Source organism: Rutidosis leptorrhynchoides, chromosome 8 (assembly GCF_046630445.1).
Source record: "Rutidosis leptorrhynchoides isolate AG116_Rl617_1_P2 chromosome 8, CSIRO_AGI_Rlap_v1, whole genome shotgun sequence".
Lineage (NCBI taxonomy): Eukaryota > Viridiplantae > Streptophyta > Magnoliopsida > Asterales > Asteraceae > Rutidosis > Rutidosis leptorrhynchoides.
The window spans coordinates 356,209,262-356,222,236 of record NC_092340.1 but is presented as its reverse complement, the minus strand read 5'-3'; positions in this window follow the sequence as shown (position 1 = coordinate 356,222,236).

Below are 12,975 nucleotides of genomic sequence, written 5' to 3'. Positions count from 1 at the left end.
GAAAAAGAAGAATGAAAGATATGAAAGTTAGAAATATAACAAGGATTAGAATGGGATGGAGCATATTAGCGAATGTCTTAAAGTAGGAACTAAAGAGAAAGAATAGAAGATGTGGGAAGAAAGAAAGGGAAGGAGGTAAATTTATAGTGAAATATTCGACAAAGAAATCAAAACAGATTGCCGCGTTAAATCAAAGAAGATCCTGATCGCCGCAAAACTAAATCTTATTACATAAGATTTTCTTTAAAACCCTTAAATCCCGGAAATCGATCATAATCACGTCATCGGTTACAACAATTCTATATTTACTCATTTCACTCTTTTGTGATAGCTTCGCTCGTGCGTCTCACATAACCGAATCGTTTTATCTAAATCTTTCAATAATGATAAAATTTAATTATTACCTCATATTCGTCATGAAAACATTCCTATTGTTATTTATGACAACCTCTACCAAATTTCGAGGACGAAATTTCTTTAACGGGTGGGTACTGTAACGACCCGGAAATTTCCGACCAAATTTAAACTCTAATCTCTATATGGTTCCGACACGATAAGCAAAAACCCTAAAGTTGACCCGCACTTTTTCGATCGTTCTATACTCATAAGATTAATATTTACATAAATTAAACCTTACCAACATGATAAGCAATCCAAATTGTTGAGACTTATGTTTTCGAAAAGAGTTTTACACAACGTTTGACCGTCTAGTTTGACCGATGATATCACGAACTATACAATATATGATAATTATACGTTTGTGTATATATATGTATATATACATATTTAACATGATCTAAGAATGTTTTAATATCTCATTTTGTATTAATAACAATAAGTTATAAGTATATTTTGAAACTACTAACTTAAGTTTTCAAAACGATAACCATACGTAACGTTATTTGACTTAAATACTTATGACCTATAATGTTTATACATATATCGTATAAGTAATGTATTTAATCACTTTTAAAGACTTAAATACATAAAACAATATAAGTATATTTACAAAAGATAGCTATATTTGAATCCTCGTTCCGTTTTCTCAAAGATTTCTATACGTATACCTAGGGTATATGTACCCGTATCATACGCAGCTTCTAGATGTATTTACTATTGGTATATACCAATAAAAATCTGCTCCTTAGCAGCCTTAAATGATTAAGAAACATGTGGAACCAACCATTTGTCAAGTAGCATGAATTATTTAGCAAGAAAACAAAGTTAGGTATTTTTTTTTCCTTTATAACCTAAAAACGTTTTTATGCATGCACACCATTTCTTCATCCCATTTTCTCATACTTACACTTCCATTTCTCTCTCAAAATACTCTTAACTTCATACTTGATCATCTCCAAGTATTTTCTCCATCATTTAGCTTCAAAAACCTTACTTAAACACCATAAGAAAACCATACAAAAACACTTCAAGAAATCCTTCCAAGAACACAAACTTACTTCCAATCTTTCATCCAATTCCATCACCCTTTTGGTTCTAGCTTTTTACTCCTCTTTTACAGCAACCTTGTCCAAGGAACTTGAGGTAGTATCTATGTTCATAACCTTATTCGATTCATATATATATATATATATATATAGCTATCATATTTTGTGGTATACAATTTTAACAACAAGAACATAGTTTGAAAGTTTTCAAACTTGTTTGCAAACTAAATAGATCCTTCTAACTTAACTTTTAAAATACTTCAAGACCTGTGATATAACTTAAATATATGCTAACTTAACAAGGTATAACTTGGTTTTTCAAAGAATATCTTAAAAACTGTTTTTACGACGTCGGAGTGCAACCGGGGACTGTTTTGGGTTGGATAATTAAAAACCATTTTAAACTTTGAATTGGAGGTTTATTTTCTGGAAAAATAATTTTTACTATGAATATGATAACACATAAAAATTTCATGATTTAATTCAAAGTATAAGTATTTTTAGAAAAATGGTCATTAAGTGTTATTTTTTTGTAACAAAAATGTTTAACTTCATAAGTTTCACTAAAGTTTCACCTATGCCGTGTGATTTTGAATACAAACCAAGGTATTTTCAGTTCATAGTCTTAAAGAGGGACTCGATCCAAGGAGATGGCAAGTTGAATCAACGAAAACGGATTTGTAACGAAGAAACTATGACCGAAACAAAATTGGTTATCCTAGACTTGTTTAACTTCGGGATTAATTGGGAAAAATTAAATAAATCACATATTTCTAAGATAACATGATATTTTATATATATGTACTTATAATTCAATTTTATATGGTTCAGGATCACCCGTAAACAACACGAGAAGATTAATCATAAGATCCCATGTTTGTACGCAACACGTCATTTGACAACACCGGTACTTTATGTACGCAACACGTCATTTGACAACACCGGTACCGTGGGTCAAGATTAATCTCGACCAATACATATACGATGGGGTTTTATTTATTTCGTTGGGGGTTTTATTTATTTCATTGCGGGTATATTAAACATCTAAAAATGAACCATTAAAATTGAATTACTAACAACGAGCTGCTAACTACGGACTAAGGAATTATTCAAAGTATTAAAAGTATAACAAGTATATATATGTGACGTTTGTTTAAAAAGAAAAGGTATTGATATATTATATATGGATAGGTTCGTGATATCAACCGGAGACCAAGTCAAATTATATATATCTTCAAGACGAAAGTGAGTATATAGTCCCACTTTTAAACTCTAAATATTTCGGGATGAGAATACATGTATTTTATGTTTTACGTTATGGACACAAGTAACTGAAAAATATATTCTACGTTGAGTTGTACCACTGGCATACTTCCCTGTAGCTTGGTAACTAATATTTACAGCGGTATTGTAAACGCGAATCCTGTTGATAGATCTATCGGGCCTGACAACCCCAACCGGACTGGACGACCAGTATTCAACGGTTGCACAGTACTTCGTTTCGTGACTACACTTGGTACAGTGTAGTAAGATTTCATATTAAAGGGAATATGCGACGTGATTAATTGTTAAGTATGGTTACCAAGTGCTCAACCACTTAGAATATTTTTATTAAAATGTTTATATATGAAATCTTGTGGTCTATATTTATATTGCTGTCGACATTAAACCTATATCTCACCAACTTAATGTTGACATTTTAAAGCATGTTATTCTCAGGTATGAATTAAGTCTTCCGCTGTGCATTATCTCGTACTAAGGATACTACTTGAGGCCATTAAGGACTTATATCATAAGGCGTTGCATTCGAGTCATTGAAGTTCATAGAGACTATTATTAAGTAAATGGCGGTTTAGGTCATTTGAATATTATGAAATGTCAGGCGAATATGTCAATTATGGATGTAACTATAGATTGCCTTTTAAGAATAAATGCAACGTTTGTAAGATGTATCATATAGAGGGCAAGTACCTCGCAATGTTATCAACTATTGTAATTCGTTTGTAATCAATATGGACAACGTCCGGATGATTAGTTTCGGATCCTTTCAATATTTTCAAGATATTATATATTTATAATTTTCATTTTAATAACAAGTTTTATTATAGGGTAAATTATTTTACGTACTTCAATTCTAATAAATTAATTATGTTTTATTATTTCAATTATTATATATTTTTTATATTTATATATATATATATATATATATATATATATATATACATATATACATATAATTACATACTTATGTACAAACATTTGCTCGTGAATCGTCGGAAGCAGTCAAAGGTCAAACAGTTTCATTTAAGCAGTTCACAAATCTTGAGACTCCACATTACAGACTTCTCTTATCATATCGATATCATGTAAAGATTAAGTTTAAATTTGGTCGAAAATTTCCGGGTCGTCACATTATTACCATGAGTTAATTGTCCTTTGTCTTGGATCATTCAATATGACCGTCTGCTTTTTGTCCATAACAGTCCATCAGTCATAAGTATAAAGTGCGAGTGTCCTCATCAAATTATCCTTATATCCGAAGTCAAATATTCCAACTAATTGGGGACTTAAACTATAATTACACCAATTTTCCTTGTATGTAATTCACCCCTATTTTAATAAGTCCATTAACTATTAATCCATTCCCGTGTCCGGTTAAATGAACGATTATTAGTACTTATAAATATCCCGCCCATCGTGTTCGATCGAGTGTATGTGGTTATTTATAGGTACGTCCAATTGTAAATCTTTATATTAAATTAACGAACTATCATTCAATTAAACAAATATAAAGCCCATTAATAGCCCATAGTCTAATTTTCACAAGTGTCGTTCTTTTGTCAAAACCCCAATTATGGTACAAAGCCCAATTACCCCGTCTTTAATATTAAGCCCAACATCATGATTACTTCAGCTTAAATAAGCATAATAATAACTTAGCTACGAGACATTAATTTAAAAAGGTTGAACATAAATTACAATGATTAATAATAGCGTAGCGTTACACGAACAGAATTTTGACTTACACCCTTACAACATTTGCTAACATACCCTTATTATTATTAAATTAAATTAAAATTAAAATTATAATATATATATATATAATACGTGAGAGTGAGAAGAGAAAAAGATGTGTTTTTGCTCGAGCATCAAACTGCTTTTTATAGGAGTGTGGCCAGAAAAAGTGGCCCATGCGATCGCATGGAAATATAGCCTCCAGGCCATGTGATCGCATGAAGCAGGAATCCAGCTCACAATCGATTGTTTGATTCTTGCCGACGGTTTTATTAAATAATATAATATATAAATAATTTTAAGAATTAATTATATATTATATTATATTCATGTGCATAGTTGACTTGTAATTTTTAGTCCGTTGCGTCGAGCGTTGAAAGTTGACTCTGGTCCCAGTTCCGGATTTTCGAACGTCCTTGCGTACAATTTAATATCTTGTACTTTGCGTTTTGCATCTTGTACTCTTGTAATTTTGAGACGTTTCTCATCAATAATTTGAACCACTTTGATTGTACTTTGTACTTTTTAGCTTTTTGGTCGTTTGCGTCTTCAAATCGTCGAATCTGTCTTTTGTCTTCACCTTTTATTATTTAAACGAATATCAATTGTAAATAGAACAACTGCAACTAAAAGCTTGTCTTTCTTGAGGGATAATGCTATGAAATATATGTTCGTTTTTAGCATTATCAAATATTCCCACACTTGAGTGTTGCTTGTCCTCAAGCAATATAGTCTTGAAATAAAAATACTAGAATCACTTCTTTATTCTTCATACTTTGTACATCAGTGATTTCTATACGGCGGTATAAACAATGATAGTAACGTTGTGGTTTACAGTCCCACGTGACTATAAAAATTTAGATCCTTAAGGAAATTGGATCTTTATGAAAACATTTGATCTTTTTGAAAATTCAATCTAGCTTTTACCCTAGATAAGTTTTCCGGAATAACCCTTCACCGGTATTTGCAAATTGTTTTTGTGGGTTTGGTGGGTTTCAGATTTGAAAATTTTAGCTCAAAACTTGCGGTTTTGTGTCACCCACTTGCTAACCTTGTATTGGGAAAGCAACACGTCCAGTATACTTGCTCCGTATATTACCTTTCGGTAAACTACCGTCCGGTTGTAAAGAAAAGCGTTGAACAAGCAACTGTTGCGACAATGTCCCGTGACGTGCTTTTAATTATGGTCTATATCATGTCGGATGCAATTACTATCCTTTGTAGGAGCAATAGTAAAGATCACCCTATAGTTTTTCGGTCTGGCACAAGGTCCTGTCTTTGACCATGCTATGCAATCACCGTGCTTACGGTTGATACCCGATTTGGTTCAGGTGACCTAATGAATTCCAGGTGAATTCTTAGGATTTTACGTTCAGTGGTAATGAACGCATTAAAAATAGGGTTTTCAGAAAATAAATCGGTTTATAATTTTGATCAAAATATTTTCTCGTTCAAGCTCGAGTTTAGATATCATCGAATTCTATGAGTTTGCAATTCTCAATCTTTAAAAGTCAATCTCAAGGATTGAGTAATATCAGTCTTAAAAGCTAATTTTTTGATCTTTAAGGAGATTATCCTTTCTGGGGATCTGATTCATTAGTCTTATAAGCTAATTTGCACGGCGCCCTCCCCATTTTACAAGACAGATCCTCTCATGGTTAGGATAAGTCTAACCACTTAGCGACCCTGTTTGATGCTGAGGTCCGTGGATTTCCAGCTGATTTTCGAGAAAATTTTTCAAGGTTTTTCGTAGACTCTACAACTGGTCTGGACGACAACTTCCTGACCTAAATCAAGAAGCACGTGTCTTTTTCGGAAGACTTTACTTCCTTTTAATGATGGAATTGATTCATCGTGTAGATCCATCTTTCTTTCAAATATCTTACAATTTACCTGGTAAAACGGTTAATTTTGTCCAAAACAAAAGTATCTTCAATTATTTGTACAAAAATATGTGATATATGTTTTAAATAACTTGGTAAATTTTCCCACACTTGGCTTTTATTTTCCTTTCTTTGCCTTTTTATTGTCCTCTATTCCATTTTAAATGAATTCTAACATTTTGGATTGTTTCTCAATTTATGTCCTTTCCGAGGTAACAATAATTTCGGTGTTAACACCTAGTTTTATTGCTCGTAAATATGTATAAACATGATTTTGAGTTCATTTAATTGAAAATTTCAAAAATTTTTACTAGAATTGGGTAGTCAGTATATAAGACTAGGGCTGTTCTTTATTATCAGAGAGCACTAGATTCTAATACAACTACTGCGTTACTAGTATTTTTAATGGTAACCAAGTGTTTAAGTCAAAAAATTTTAAAAATCCGAAAGAATTTAACCCCTTCCCACACTTAAGATCTTGCAATGCCCTCATTTGCAAGAAATCAGTAACAATTTAAATTATTGAGGGTGATTAGCGTAGAAAAATGATTAAATTTTACCAAAGTTTCCAAACATATGGGCGTTTGTTTGTTGAATGATAAATGGTGCACATCATTTGTTCATTCCGTCTTGTTGTTACATCACATTTGTTTTTCGTTTTGTCGTCAAAATTAGTAGCTTTTGCTGAACTTAATGCCAGTCTTTGAAAATGCACTGTTTTACCCTGTTGTGTACAATTGACAATATACATACATACAAATAATAAAATGCAAGGTAATTTGAAATGGGACTTAAAATCCCACTTTCAAATCAAAATATGAAATATTAGTACAACATAATAAAAATGTTAAAACTTACATAAAAGTATCACAATATAATATGTTTAAACATAAATAAATAAAAATAATAAAAAAAAATCATAGAAATCACCAACGGAACTATATCAATCTGGATAGGGGTTCCAGTTCATGTCGTCGGGCGGGTTCCATGGTTGGTTATAGGTGTACTGATAGGCCTGGTTAGGGTCGTAGAGAGTAAATGGTGGTTGCATATCGGGCTGGTGTGGAGGATAGTAAGCAGGTCGGGTCGGTACGTAGTGATCCTGAGGTGACAGCTGACTCATGATCTGATGCTGATGATAGTGCCATCTATCATGCTGTCGTTGCCTGGAATGCTCGTACTCATTCCGGGCTTGCCACTGCTCGTATCGACTATGTCTATCCTGGTTTTTCATTTCTACCTCATCGATACGCTGGTAGACGTCAGTCATAGCCTCCCTAATGACATCCCTAATGTCATATGCTTCCTCCATTTCCTCATCTGAACCTCTCTCTACCTGTGGATGACGACCAACATATGGTACTGCCTGATTGCGTCTGCTCTTCAATACCTTAGCACCCTGATAGACCTTCAATCCTAAAGTATCATCCTGTTCCCTACATACCATAAGTGGACCCCCTTGATCCCTATCTACACCCAAATACTCTCCAATGAGAGTAACAAAAATACCTCCTCCTATTATTCCCCCTTCCTGTATTCCGACTACCATTTTGGACAGATAAAAACCAACACAGTAGGGAATATTAACAAAGCTTCTATTGTTTCGAATACACTTAAGGTAAAATAAGTCATGTAAGGTCATCTTCTCCTTGTTTTTACCTCTTTATGTAATCAAATTAGCTAAAAATCTATGTATAATACGTATCTCTGCTTTGTTAATATCTAAGTAGGAGTGTCTTCCTCCTAGCGAAAAAACATTATAATTTGACATACGCCTCCAGATGGCGTTCGCGTCAAAATTCCTATCTACCCTTTCACCATGATAAATCAAATTCATACAATCAGGTAGTATTAATTCACTAGGAGTGTAAATCTGTAAAGCCCTGGCCATGTCCAGCATGGGCATCCTGTACATCCTACGGCCAAGTATAAATCTAAGAAAACTTCTATCATCTAACCTAACTACATCCGCATTAAGTGAAATAGTACTCATAAGCTCAACACACCATTCCTTATATACAAGCCTACGAATGGTGAATAAACGCTCCCAATCGGGAAAAGAAGAGCTGCCATACCTTTGGATCAGATGCAGTCTAACTGAGTTAGCTAGTTGGACCCTTTCCAAAGGCTCCCAATCGATTACCCTCGGTACTTCTACATTTTTCGTTACCAGTTTGAATTTGTTACTTTGATATGTCGGGTAATCTCTCCAACTTCGATCAAATCTTAGATTGGGATGCAACTGTGCTTCATGAATCGTTGGGTGTTCTACTATCGGATGAATCGGAAAAATTACGTAGGCATTAATATATTCTTGCTGCGGATCATAATATGGTACGTGTTGATCAGGTTGTTGTTGTTGTTCCTGTTGTTGCTCCTGTTCAGGATCATATTGCATTTCTGGTTCAGGTTGTCTAGATGATGATGATGCACCATCAGTATCGGTAAATCTCTGTAAAACACATTAAACACAAAATTTATGCATCCAAATATGCATTAGTGTTAGCAAAATAACAAATTAACACAATTACAATAACATGTTCAATCAAAATTAAACTTATACACATTTTCACAATTTTAACAATTCTACATTTTTTCAAATAAGCATTTATGAAAATGTTTACAAAGTTCATAAGCGTTCAACTCAAATAACATGTTAAAATAACCATTACTAGCAATTAAACAAGTTTCAAATGGCATTTACATCGATTTAATCAAGTTCATGAATTTTATACCTAAAAAGTCCACTTTAATTCTCAAAAATCATGTTTAGGATCAAAGTTTGGATCATTTAGCTACCTAAACATGTTACACTACTTAATTTAGCAAAAATTCATGAAAAAAATCAGCCATAACCTGTTTATATCAAAAAGCCCCAAATTACTCAAGAACACAAACCCTAGATTCCTAAATTTTTTGAAGTTTTTGGCTTTAAATCATGTTAAATAGCATCAATCTAGGTTATACATGCATAATATACTAACAATTTAACTCTAATTACACTAGAAATTACAAAATCAAATTAGGTAAATTATAGCTCAAGAACACTAAAAATTAAATTTAAAGAGGTTTAGGGGTGTAATTGTTACCCTTCTTGATAAACTTCTTATCAAATTCATGATTAGAGCGGATTATAGCAAGAAATTTGGTTGATTTTGGTAAAAAATTGATGAAAATTGAGAGGATTTTGGGTTATGTTCGTGTATGTTTTGTGTACGGAGTGAGGAAACAGCAGAACCAGTCGACTTTTGATACCTGACCAAAATTCGGTCCTCATGCGACCGCATGAGTTTTTCAAAGAAACCCCATGCGATCGCATGAGGTCTGTCATTTTTTTTTATTAAAAACCTTATACTTTTAAAACATAAATCAATAAATTTTAGAAATTTGTTTCTTTTTATGAGTGAGGGCGTTTCGGATCGTTGTCCTAGTCCGTCTTTCAACAAAGTTTTAAAATTTGTTACTTTTTAAGCGTCGTTTTAAAAGCAAAGATTTTTTGGTTTTTTAAATGTTTTTGGCATACTTTAATTCAATAAGATTAAAAATAATGATAATAAAAGTTCTCGTCCCTCCCTTGGGTAGAGCAATTTCGGTTCAACGACCTAGTTTTCAACTCACGACGAATTTTAAAAATCAAAATTTTAACTTAGTGAAATAAAGTAAATTTTTGTTTTTAAATTCACACCAAATTTAAATTTAAAATGTATAAAATTAAAAATTCATATTATTATAATTAAAAATTCACACCAAACTTATATTATATTTTTGTTTTTATACATACAAACTTATATTAAAAATATTAATTTTTCAAATATTTAAAAACTTAAATATATTGATTTTAAAAAGTTTACAATATTAATTTAATATTTATAAATTAATTTTAAAAACATGATAAAAAAATTAAAATTCAAAATCTTTTTGGTCTTTTATCCCACTTTAATCAATCAAATATTATCAAAAATATACGCCCTTCTTTTCGGTAAAGTAATTTCGGCTATATTACCTAGTTTTACTGCTGACGAATTTCTGAAATATTTTGGTTTGATTGTTTAAAGATATTTATACCTTAAGAATAAACGGTAAATTTCGCAGTGATGTAATAAATTTTTGTATGATATCAATAATTTCGGTTACGCATACCTAATTTTATTGAATACCAATTTAATACTTTATAGCGAACGATTCAGCGTTTATTATCAAAAGGTTAAAAGCAATAAAAATAAGAATAAAAACTGTACATACTTACCTGTGAGATAGAATTCTCAAAGACTTGCTTTAGCCGACTCATATGAGAGTCGTGTGATTTGGTTTTCCATAGCTACGTAAGCGTAACCTCGATTCTTCAATATCTTTTCTTCTAAACACATAAACGGTCCTTCTCTGCATAGAGTAACAAATTCGGTATTTGAATATGTTTGATTATTTGAACATTTACCTTCGTGTGACCATTTTCCGCATTTATAACATCTTTTAAGGTGTCGTGCTCTTCCTTTTGTTGCGGATTTTGATTTTCCTTTACCAAAATGTATCTTATGATGATCTTTTCTTAGTTCTTTTCTTACTCCGTCCATTTTGCTTCTTATGAATGACACCAATTCACTCGGAAGTGTGTCATTATTACGTTTAGTAATCATAACATGTAGCATTAGACCATGGTTCAGATCAAAGGAATTCTTCATCTCGTAAAACCTAAGAAATTAAAAATTCAGAATGGGGGGAGAAGACTAGTTCTTTAGGGTCTGCTAGGGAAAGACCATTCGGATTCCATTCTCGGAAACTACACGAAAAAAAAATATCTAACTCTAACAGAAATATATATTACCCTAAAAAGATTCGAACCTTCCCACACTTAGTTAGCTGTGGTGTCGAAATTGTGATTAACTTCATCTTCAACTTCCATCGGACTATTTATGTAATGTTTAACTCTGTGACCATTAACTTTAAATTCAACCCCATTTGAATTTATTAATTCTACTGTTCCGTATGGGAAAACTCTTTTAACTATGAATGGTCCAGACCATCTTGATTTCAATTTTCCATGAAATCGCTTGAATCGTGAATTGAAAAGAAGAACTCTGTCTCCTTCTTTAAATTCTTTTGAACTTCTGATTCTTTTATCATGCCATTTCTTCGTTCTTTTTTTATAGATTAACGAATTTTTGTATGCTTCATGTCTTAATTCTTCTAATTCGTTTAATTGACTTAACCGTAGACGTCCGGCTTCATGTAAATCAAGATTACATGTCTTCAAAGCCCAAAATGCTTTGTGCTCAATTTCTACTGGAAGGTGACATGCTTTTCCGTAAACGAGTCTAAAAGGTGTGGTTCCAATTGGAGTTTTGTAGGCTGTTCTAAAAGCCCAGAGTGCATCCTCCAATTTCATGGACCATTCCTTCGGATTTGATACTACGGTTTTCTCTAGAATACGTTTTAATGCTCGATTGATATTTTCAACTTGTCCACTTGTTTGTGGATGATAAGCGGTTGAGATTTTATGAGTTACTCCATATCTTTTGAGAACTTTCTCAAGTTGATTATTACAAAAATGAGTACCCCGATCACTTATTAAAGCTTTCGGTGTTCCAAACCTTGCAAAAAGACATTTTAAAAAGTTGACTACAACTCGTGCATCGTTAGTCGGGAGAGCTTGTGCTTTCGCCCATTTAGATACATAATCAATGGCAACGAGAATGTAGAGATTATTATGAGATTTTGGAAATGGACCCATAAAGTCAATACCCCAAATGTCAAATACTTCACATACTTCAATGACATTTTGTGGCATTTCATCACGTTGACTTATTTTTTCGGCCCTTTGACATGCATCACAGGATTTGCAAAGAAGGTGTGCGTCTTTGAAAATTGTAGGCCAATAGAATCCAGAATCGTAAACTTTTCTTGCTGTGAGTTGAGGCCCATAATGCCCTCTTGTTGGTCCTGTATGACAATGGTTTAAGATTTGACAAGCTTCATTTCCGAATACACATCGGCGTATTATTCCATCGGGACAACTTTTAAACAAATGTGGATCTTCTCAAAAATAGTGTTTTATATCACTGAAGAATTTCTTTCGTTTTTGGTATGACAATCCTTTTTCAAGGAATCCAAATACTAAGTAGTTTGCATAGTCTGCAAACCATGGAATTTCACTATAATCTATCTTCAATAGATATTCATCAGGAAAGTTATCTTGTATGGCCGATTCATTTAGAACTTCTAATTCAGGATTTTTAAGACGAGAAAGATGATCAGCTACGAGATTTTCTGCTCCCTTTTTGTCTCGGATTTCAATATCGAATTCTTGTAAGAGTAAGATCCAACGGATTAATCTTGGTTTAGCATCTTGTTTCGAAAATAGATATCTAAGAGCAGAATAGTCGGTATAGACCACCGTTTTAGCTAGAACGAGATATGAACGAAATTTGTCAAAAGCAAAGACAATAGCAAGGAGTTTTTTTCAGTAGTTGTGTAATTCGTTTGTGCTCCTTGTAACGTCTTACTAGCATAATATATAGGTTGAAACCGTTTTTCAATCCTTTATCCTAAAACGTCTCCCATTGCAAAATCACTTGCATCGCACATGAGTTCAAACGGTAGATTCCAATTTGGAGTTATCATGATCGGCGCATTAG